We start from the raw sequence: 10,777 nt of genomic DNA on the forward strand, positions 1-10,777 counted from the left end.
ATGCCAGTCTGCCTCAGCTGCAATGCAGCCTCACCTTTTGGGCAACCATGGCATCTCTCTAAAAACCACTGTGCTTAAAACCAGGGACAAACTCAGAATTCTAATGCCAATGTATTTTGAAACATAATAAGTATTGTGGCCATAACACCTATCCAGAATTCCTTCTCCTAGGTCTGTGGATGAATAGCTTTTGCTTTCCGGAACAGGTAACTTTGGAGAAGTTTTTCCTCTCCCCCAACAGGGGGCAACATTACTAATGGTGATGTTGCACAAAATGAAACCTGGATATGTGTAAATCAAATTCTCCCAGACTCCCCATTCCATCTGAAATAGAACAGAAGGAACACTCCTAGAGTTTGGTTCCCTCTAGTCCCAGTACTCTGCCATAGTCCTATTACTGCTAAAACAATCGGTGTGAAATATTTTGTTGAGAGTCTTTCTTCTAAGGCATATACAGTGAGGACCTTTCTAACCACTGAACCCATAGGGGTACAGTGCCAGCCCCACAGGTCAGAATGCAAAGAATATATCAATATTCAGACTTAGAGTCCATGTGGGTAGAATTCTGACCAGGGCTGAAAGTTGAAACAGACACGGTTGGTTTTTGAAAAGTTACTTAAGTGATAATTTAAAGATGGCGATCTTGACTGTATGTGTCAGAGCACAATGCCTTTAGCCAAAGAACAAAAGCTCAATCCAAAGTCAGTATGTTTGGTCTTTCTTGCCAAGCAAATGCATATTTGGGAATTTCTAGGCAATGTCTGGGATTACCTACTGCTTTGTCATATAGATGAAGTTAGTTGATAGGATAACTGATCCTCTTCATCAAGGTGCTAGTTACATCCAGGGAGATCTGAGTATAAGAATTTTCTGTTGTCTGAAGTGAGATAGGACAGGTAGGTTAAGAAAAAACAGTACAGCTTCTCCTCTGAGTATAGCTCTTGGCAACCCATGTTCTTCCCTCTCTCAGTGTCTAAACCTCATTCCTTCTTGCTTGGGTGATTTATAATCTTCTGACTTAATCTGGCCCCCATGTCCCCTGTCTTCATCTGAACCCTACCCTCATTTCTCCATGAACGAGCTTGTCCTGTGCATAACCTCCTAGTCAATATAAACCTCAGACCCTGCCCCTTCTCAATAGCTTGACATTTCATAATCTTTTTTTTTTTTGTTTTTGTTTTTTTTTTTTTTTGTTTTTCGAGACAGGGTTTCTCTGTGGTTTTGGAGCCTGTCCTGGAACTAGCTCTTGTAGACCAGGCTGGTCTCGAACTCACAGAGATCCGCCTGCCTCTGCCTCGCGAGTGCTGGGATTAAAGGCGTGTGCCACCACTGCCAGGCTGACATTTCATAATCTTGTACTGCAAGACTATATAATCTGTGACAATCAAGCTTGTTTTCTACTTGTGCTTCCCATGTACTTTTTTCCCCATGAACTTTTGAGACCTGTTTTAAATACTAGAAACAGTGATGAGCAAAACAGAGTCCTAATTCTGATAGATCCACATGAGTTAAACTCACAAACACTCCCTCTGGGCTTCAGCTCCTTGGAGCCTTGGCATTTGCTATTCCATTTGGTTGAGAGACTGCCTTCCAGCTTCTTGTTTAACATACATTAGAGCTTAGTTTAAGCACCTCCCTGAAGCTGCTTTCTTCTGTCCTCTCACTGAGGTCAAGGCTTTATTTAGTGTTGCTTGCTAGGTTGTGGTTCTCCACCCCTCATGGTAGTCACTTCTGAACACATACACTCAAGCTTTTTCTCTTCTCTTCTCTCGGAGAATGGCACTGCTTAATAAGCATGAGCTTGAAACCTGTCTTAGTTTCATTTCTGTTGCTGTGGTAAAATAAAAGAACTCTTTTAGCTCAGAGTCCGTCATTGTAAAGAAGCCAAGGCAGAAGGTTTAAGCAGAGAGTCACATAATGTGTCCAGTCAAGAGTGGAGAGCAAGGTGTGCATCCATGTACATCTGCTCTCTTGCTTCTGCTCACCTTGATTTCTCCACTCATACACAGTTCAGAATCTTCTGCCTAGGGAATGTTGCCACCTACAATGGGCTAGGTCTTCCCACATCAATTAACTTAAGACAGGGACTAGAGAGATAAGCCAGAAGTTAAATGCACATGCTATTCTTCCAGAGGATATGAATTAGATTCCCAGCACCCATCTTGGGGAGTTCTCAACATCCTGCAACTCCAGCTCCAGGAGATCCAACACCTCCAGCCTTCACAGGCACTCATGTACACATTCCTACACAGAGACACATAAACATATGCATAAAATTACAAATAAAATAAATCTTAAAAAAATCTTCATTAAGATAATGCCTCACAGACAGCATCATAGAGCTCAATAGATCTGAGTCTTGTCTTGGCCAATGTATAAGTCATAGGACCTATGGCTAGTTTGTAATATGTTTCAAAATTTTGAGTTTGTATAATGGGAGTCATAGTTGGGCTCATCTCAGAAGTTTACCTATGAGAATAATAAATTTCTTATTAATAGTACTTACCACTGTGCTAAGCAGGAATGTTAAATGCTCAGTAATGATTATTTCTAGGCTACAGCTTAACTTTCTATACCACCGACTCTCAATATATATATTTCTTAGATAATGGAATTGTGAATTGGTTTCTCTCTTCAGAAGTCATTCTGCAGTGCTTGCTGTTGAGGCTAAGTGAGAACTTCTGTGCTTATTTCTGCTTTAACTGGGAAGTTGTATCATCTGGAAAACCACCCTATTCTTCATTTTCACTATTTCACAGCTTTCTAGCCATGTCTTTTTTACATATTCTCCTTGTGTTGAGATATTAACAGTAAAATAAGTTCAAAACAATGAGGAGGAGATGAGCTCAACCTGCCAGCATTGCCACAGATGTTCCAAAAGACACCAGGAAGCTTGCATCTGTCAGACAGCTCGACCTCAGGAAACTAGAGCTCGTCTCCAGTCTCAGAGAAACAACCAACGATACGGAAATACAGAGATCTCTCCACACAGCCCAGTTATGACTCTGAGCCCCCAAACACCCCTTCCAGTTTTCCTTCTACAAAATTCTGACAAATTCTCAATGATTGTCACTAATGCACTCTGTTCTTGGTTCTGTGCACACAAGTTTGTTGACAACAGAGTTTCTGACATTAAGTTACAGTGGCAGAAGCAAACTGAGTCAGGAACCCAGTTAGAGATAGTCTACTGTAGTTTGAAAATGAAGATGGTGGCAGTGTAGACAAGAGTACTGTTGAGAATTGCTGCTTGAATGTTACATGGAAGTGAGGGCCAAGTTAGTGGGGGGATGAGAGTTGAAGTCAGTGTTTTGGGTGGAATGTTATTGTGCTGTTTTCCAATGATGACAGAGGGATTCTTTTATTAAAACCTGTCTACTGGGACTGTTCTTTCAAACCCATGTTTTGGCAAAATCTTCTTTAAGTTAGCCATCGACCTCTTGGGAGAAGCCTCTCATTTAACTAATTCCCCCATTTTGCAACCAGATCTGTTTCATTTTCTTAAGAGCAAATTAAGTTTTTTCCAACAAAGAGCCACTGGGCAACACTGCCCTGACAACAGAGATGAGGAGAGGAGGGAAGCACACAGGAGGCCTGAGCCAGCCCCACAGTATCACAGGACAGTGTCCAAAAGGACAGTTCCTATAACCCCCTGAAATAGGTTCAGACTTGCCCAAGAGTATGCCCAAAGATGAAAACATTAAAACCTCAGCCAATCAAAAATACACTAGAATAACTGCTGCTTGCTTTACCAATCATGTTTGAGATCCTAACTGTTTCTAAAATTTCCCTAGCTGTGCTTCAAAGGAGCCTCTACGCTCTTCTCAGGGCCACCACCATTTTGTACAGGTGACCCCGCATATGGTGGTAAATAAATGCTCTTTGCTCTTGTGTTTGAGCCTGGGGTTTTTCTTCAGCATTTTCTTGGTATTAACATGTATGCAAGAGACATTAACATGTATTCAAATGTGTTTGTCACTGGGTCTTGAGGTCATGGATAAAATGTTGGCATATTACCACTGGTTCTTAGTTTATGGATGATAGAGAATACAGGTAGGCATTGGGAGTTAAAACAACACAGAAAAGAGAGGGCATGAGTTGCTTTGCCCTTCTGTACTTCTGTCTCAATTTTGCCTTTCGTTTACCTACACTTGCAGGGTTGAGGATGGCCAGCTTGGGCACCACAGGCTTCCTGTTTTCTTGGCTTTGACTTTCTTGATAACAGGTTGCTGAGGGAGTACCAGCAGCCTCCATCCCTGGCCAACATTGCACCAGACAGCTTCTTAGAGGCAGAATAACTCTCTAAATTAGAATAAAGTCTAATAGCTGCTTTATGATGCACAAAATGGCATGTTAGCCACTAAAGAGAAGTAGACATTGAGCACCTTTTTTATCTGTTTATCCTCCAGTACATTTCAAAATGCTAAGTCAATGCATATTTTAAATTAAGAACAGGAAGAAAGGGCTCTTAGGGTGAAGTTCAGTATATCTGTGTTGGAATTGCCACGTGTTGGAATTGCCCAGTGAGATTTAGACAGTTCTGGTGTATGCCATTAATAAACTCCCAGTAGTCAATCAACAGTGTCAACCAAGAAGCCCAATTTGCATAAAACACTTAATAAAAGAGAATGCAGAGTAAATATTTTCAGCTCATAGTTGTGAAATATGAACATTTTAAAGTTTCCTAACTAATGAGGAAAGCTACACATTGTTGAAGACCTGATTACATTTACAGATGAAGAAAGTATGATTTGTAGCATTATGACTATTGTATTTACAGATAAATGACTCTCCTAGCTGCAGCACAGAGCAAACTGCAGTACACAAGTTCCAGCATCTTGGAAGTAAAACTATTGTTTTCTGAAAACTAAGAAACCAGCACAGATATAGAGTTAAGCTGCTACTTAGACTTAGTCAAACTTGCACCTGGAATGTAGCTGGTGAGTTCAGAGTGTTGTTGTTCTTAGACTTTGTTAGTATATTTTAGCTCCATGTAGGCAAGTGTGTGTGAGGGAGTTCAGTGCCCTGGAGCTGGGGTTTCAGGTGGTTGGAAACTACCTGAAGTGAGTGGTCAGAAGTGAACTCTCATTCTTTGCAAAAGCAATACAGTACATATTCTTCACTGCTGATCCATGTACCCAGTCTTTGAGTTTGGAGGGTTTTTTTAGGTGCAGCGCTTTTTGAAGCAAAACATGTGTTATTTGCTTTGCATTATAGAGCAGAGCTGAGAGCTGGGAGTAGAGGCAGGGCAGACTGTGTGGGAGTGCAGGGGCTTGCTCAGGGTTGGTGACTCATTTCCCACCATGCTCACTCTGGTTAGGACTGTGTGGGTCCAGAGAGACTGCGGAGCCCAACTTTTCTTAGCATGTTATTTGGGAACACCATATCAGCTTGTCCTGAACTACTGTGGACACATAAACAGTAGATGTGTCCATATGCACAGAAGGCAGCACAAGCTAGACATTTCCTAACTAGTCATTAAGTGTTTGTTCTAAATTTGATCAGCTTCTTCATCTATAAAATGAAAGAGGTCACAATATTTAAACTTTGATGAAATTTAAATGAGATAATCAGTGTAATTTCTTTGACAGCCCATGGACCTTCATTATTCAGTGTCTTCTTGGGGAGAAGTTTAATAAACCTCTTCGAGGTATATTATAGAGGATGAATGGCATGTATTGATTACTTCTTTTTATCTAGGCACAAATTTCAGAATAGTCTAAACATTATGTCCTTTGGTTTATACCCCAAGCAAGTGAGACAGATAGTGAGTCACGAGGAACTAAGACTTACCAGGGAATTTATATAAAGATATAAATGGAAAATTGTATATCTGTACAATGGTACAATGTACAATGGTATATCAAGGTATATCACCATCTTCCCCCCACGCCAGAAACACACAAATACACCCACATGCCTTCACTTGTGTTCTTAAAGCTATATATGCCATTTTGCTTACTAGGAAGCTTCAATAGGGCATCAGAAAAGATAGGAACTTAGGCCAACTTAGTCCAGTGTTGTGTTTTCACATGAGAGGATGGGGGTGGTGCTTGTCCAAGATACTGTACAAAGTTTTTTGTCTAGATTCTACTTCTGTTTATCCTGATTCCACTTCTGTCCTTTCTGACAAGGAGATAACAAGTAAGTGCCTGCTCTTACAGATAAGTAGGAAACATGCACACTTTGGAAGTAATTAGCAAAACCAGGAAGGAAAGCAAAACTGAAATTTTAGGTTTTGTCTCTTATGAGGGGTACCTGTGTTTCTTCTGGCTAGACAAGAAGACTTTAAGTGGTAAGAGGTGGGAACTCCCATTGAGCATGTTTCTGAAGTTGATTTTTGAGTTTCACATGAATTTTCAACCTCAAAACTAGTGTAGCATTCAAACAGACATAGCACAGCTCCCAGGTATTTTTGCCACCTGGCTCTTCCCAGAGTTTATACCTTCCCAGGCTTGAGCTCTTTGTTTATATTGAGTCAGATGTGTGTTCAAGCATGTAGGTGTGTGTGTGCATGCAAGAATGTAGGTATGTGTGCAACCATGTAGGTGTGTGTGCATGTATGTAGGTGTGTGTGTGTGAACATGTAGGTGTGTGTATGTGCATGCATGTAGGGGTGTGTGTATGTGTGTGTGTGTGTGTGTGCGAACTTGTAGGTAGCTGACCTCTGATGGGATGTCACATGTCTGTGTTTCCACAATAGGTACTTTTCCTAGTCTCAGATGCAAGAACAAAAAATTTGTGATTTGATGAGAGAACTCAACTCATTGATCCTGCAATGACTGTTTCTTGTTGTCTGCTCAATGGGCTTTGGAGTCATGACCTAGGAGACATACTCTGGGCGTACCTGTGAGGACATTTTAGATAGCCCATTCCTAGACTGGACAAAAAGGAAACCAGCTGAGGATCAGCATCCATCACCTACCGCTTGCTGACTATGGGCCAATTGCCTCCACATTCCTACCACTACGCTTTCCCTACCACGATAACCCTCCATCTCTGAAGATGCTTTTGTTGGGTATTCTGTCAAAACAATAAGACAAATAACTAATGTAAATCCTCACCAGGGCTGAGTTTTCTTGGACCAGTCTTAAACTGAGGGATGGCCTGGTGTCGTGTTCATTCAGTGGATAGGTGCTGCAAGAGGCTTCCAAGCCAATGAAGATTCATCCTTCCTAGTGTACACCCTGCAGCTATATCTACAAAACAAAATTTCACAAATTTTTCACATACCTTGTTCAGGAAAGTTATTTTCTATTATGAATGTTTTCTACTTCTAAAAGTAGGAAAACCAAGCATAGATTGAAAATACCCTATGGCATCTGTATAAAAGTTTATGGCGAGTCAGGAGGGCTCCTAGACAGGAGAGAGTTACTGGAGGATCCTGAGAGCATTGAGAATTGCGTGAGAAAGGATATTCGATGGTAGAAGACAAGACCGGGGAAAGCCAAAAGCTGATCATTGTCACTGTTTATAGTAGCATAGGCTAAGGCATCGGTTCTAGAAATCACAGTTTGCTGATGTGATATCCTCAGGGGAAAACAAGGAAGGCAGAGGACCCAGTCCAGAAGGTCTAAGACAGAGCTGCAGTATGGACTTCCGAAGGGTTCTGGGTGCTGATTATATCATTGACACAGTTGCCCTTCTCTCAGCAGGCCAGATTCCATGTCTGTGTTGAGTACTGACCAGCCTTTGACATCACTTCCAACAGGACAGACGATAATTCTTTGTGTACGTGCACTGCTGTGTGCCTTTTGCCATCAGTAGCTGAAGGGTCTGGGTAAGGGCTACTTCACCCTGAAAAGAGGCCTATAGACACAACCCAGAATATTCCACAAAGTTAACAGAAGAATCCAGGTGTGTGGTACTGAGTGAGTGTTTGATCAAAACTATGCTGTTGAGAGTTAGGGAGATAGTTCACTCAATAAAATGCTTGTCTTACAAGCGTGGGAACCTGGTTTCAATCCCCAGAATTTATACAAGCAAAGCTAGGCAAGGTAGCTTGTACTAGCAATCTCAATGCTGGGAGAGCAGAGGCAAGAGGGTCTCTGGGGCTTGCTGTATAGCCTAGGTAGCCCAGCCTGATGAGCTCCAGGCCAATTAGAAACTTTGTCTCAACTACAAAGGTAAATAGCACCTGAGAAATGGTAGCTGAAGAAGTCCTTTTGTACCCACATGCATTCACACACACATGTACTCCAGTGCACATTTGCACACACACATGCATACACACGGGCACACAGCCACATGGTGTGGGTAAGAGCTGGGGAGGAAGGCAGTTGCGATACTAAGCAGATAGACTTCAGAGCAGCATCTGGAATCAACCAGGCCTTGGCTGCATTGTTTGGGAGGGATTGGCCATGCTTACAGGCCTCAGGGGGACCTGCCACTTAGTCTTGTGATGTGTTGCTATGCTCACAGGGTCAGGGGTGTCTTAAGATTTGGGTATTCTCTTTTACCTTTAGTGAGAGGAACCTGTAGGTAGAGGGGCTACCTGGAGTTCAGGTTTTCCAGAGTGGCGTCATCTAGGATTGAGTAGAGGTAAATGAACTCTCTATGCCTTTCTCCTGTAGTGGCATTTCAAATGTATTTTAATAAATAAAGACTGCATGAAGATCTGAGAATAAAACAGTCCCACTGGTTAGCCTTACAGACCCGATTATGGTAACACACACCTTTAATCCCAATAGCCACCCTAGTTGCTATAGAAATCAGATGGTGCATGCTTTTAATCCGAGCCCTAAAGAGGAATATAAAATGGGGCAAGACAGCTCTCAGATGCAGTCTCCTTCTGAGATTCCAGGAGGCAGGATCACCATTTTCAGACTGAGGTGGAGGTAAGAGCCAGTGGCTGGCTGTTTTGCTCTTCACCTCTTCAGGTTGAACCCCAATTTCTGACCCTGAGTTTTTATGAATCGTGCTTCATTCTTCCTCAATGAGACGGGAACAGACTTATCATAATTCATAGTTATGGTGAGTACTCTGTTTATGGTATTTTTGTTTGTAGTCACTTTCCATACTGTTCTATGGGAGGCTGTAGGCAGAGAAAGCCCTGAGTGAATGTATATTGGTGGTATGGCAGAGTCATACCAAACACTAAGGCCTTAGACCCATGGGAAATTGGCCAAGCTGTTACCTGTATGTACCAGGATCAGAGAGATGGCCAAGATTTCCTTGGGGTTAAATTGTGACAGACTTTTCCTAGAGAGATGAAACACACACACACATCTCACACTAGATAGTGATTCCATGACAGAACAAAATATACCCCAAAATTGAACTTCATGAACCAATGAGTTTTATTAGGAGTACTTCCAAAAATATGGGTGAGGGGTTACTTATAGAAGCATAAATAGCTCAAAGACAGCTGTATTACCATAGCCCACACTGGCATAAGTGACTGTTCACAAGAGCACAGCTTGAGGTAGCTCAACAGTACCAGAACGACTTTTCACAGCTAGTCTTTATTTCTTCTAAGTGGTTAGGCGGTTGCTGCTACTATGGGGCTGCTTGACTGGTCTCAGAATCTCTTTCAGAGCTTGCCTTATCCGAGTCTTCCTCAGAGCTTGACTTAAATAGAAATGACCCCCAACAGTCTTTAGTGTTTACTGTTGGGGATAGAAAAACTTAATAAATCTGGTCAGTTTCAGGGATGTCCTGAGGGTATTTGAGTTGTTTACTTCCTATCTCAACATGCTTTCTTGTAAGATGAAATGGTTTAATCTCAGAGGAAATTGCTATGGTAGGGGTGGTGGGGAGATAGGAAGGGGGTGGGGTGGGAGATGAGGTGGTGATGGTGTGTGTGTGTGTGTGTGTGTGTGTGTGTGTGTGTGCAGGGGGGTGGTGTCCAAGTAAGAAGGAGTAAACAGTATGTACAAAAACTAGCATCTGTAGCATCTGCAGTTCCTTGTCCCTGATGTTTACAGTCTGAGATGATTTGCCTATGGGACCTCCTAGTAGGACTCACCACCTAATAACCATGCAGAAGTTCCAGGTTGCTGGTGATATATAGTAGGTGCCACTTCATTAGAGCACACACACCCCATTTGACCCCAACTTTTCTGGAAATGTGTCTGTCCTTTCCTCAGCCCCTCTGGCCCCGAAACCCACCCCAGTCATGGTTCAAGGACCCAAGCTGGGAGGATTAAAGTAGGGTGGTGTCACTGGTTATTAATGGATGTTGTTACTCATGATAAACTGGACATTTCTCCCTTTCCTGCCTTCTAAGAATCCTACATTGAATGTGTTCAGATTGTTGTAATGGTAGATTTTAAAAGCCAAGGGAGAATTCAGAATGTCACAAAGATATTCAATATGTATTCTCCCACATATGTTATTACCATTCAGTGTGATGATTTACTCTTACATCACACAGTTGCTTTAACGTGGGCAATTTGGGAGTTGCTAGGGCCCAGGAGGCAAACAGAGTTGAAGTAAAACCTCATTAGTTACCATGTTAAAATTTGACTTTGAATTAGCTAGGTTAAAATGAGCTTGTATTTTAATATAATAACAATAGGACAATCTAGGCAGTCAAGGAATGGGAATTGTTTTTGAATTACATTCTATTTAGGGAAAAGAAGCTCTGTGATTGGCATAATGAGGATTTACTGTATATTGTGTTCTGTGAGAATGCTTCTGCCTCTTAGAAATACTCTTTGTATTCATGAGTCTTTTATGACTGCCTTGTCACTCTGGGAGACTTTCAGTCTCCTTTGTCTTTCTGTTGTCAGCCATAATGAAATAAATGTGATGACAATTATTTGCTTGTTTGGCTTCA

The sequence above is a fragment of the Alexandromys fortis genome, unplaced genomic scaffold (genome assembly GCF_014885135.2).
Source record: "Alexandromys fortis isolate MF-2015 unplaced genomic scaffold, M_Fortis_MF-2015_v1.1 scaffold_184, whole genome shotgun sequence".
NCBI classification, from domain to species: domain Eukaryota; kingdom Metazoa; phylum Chordata; class Mammalia; order Rodentia; family Cricetidae; genus Alexandromys; species Alexandromys fortis.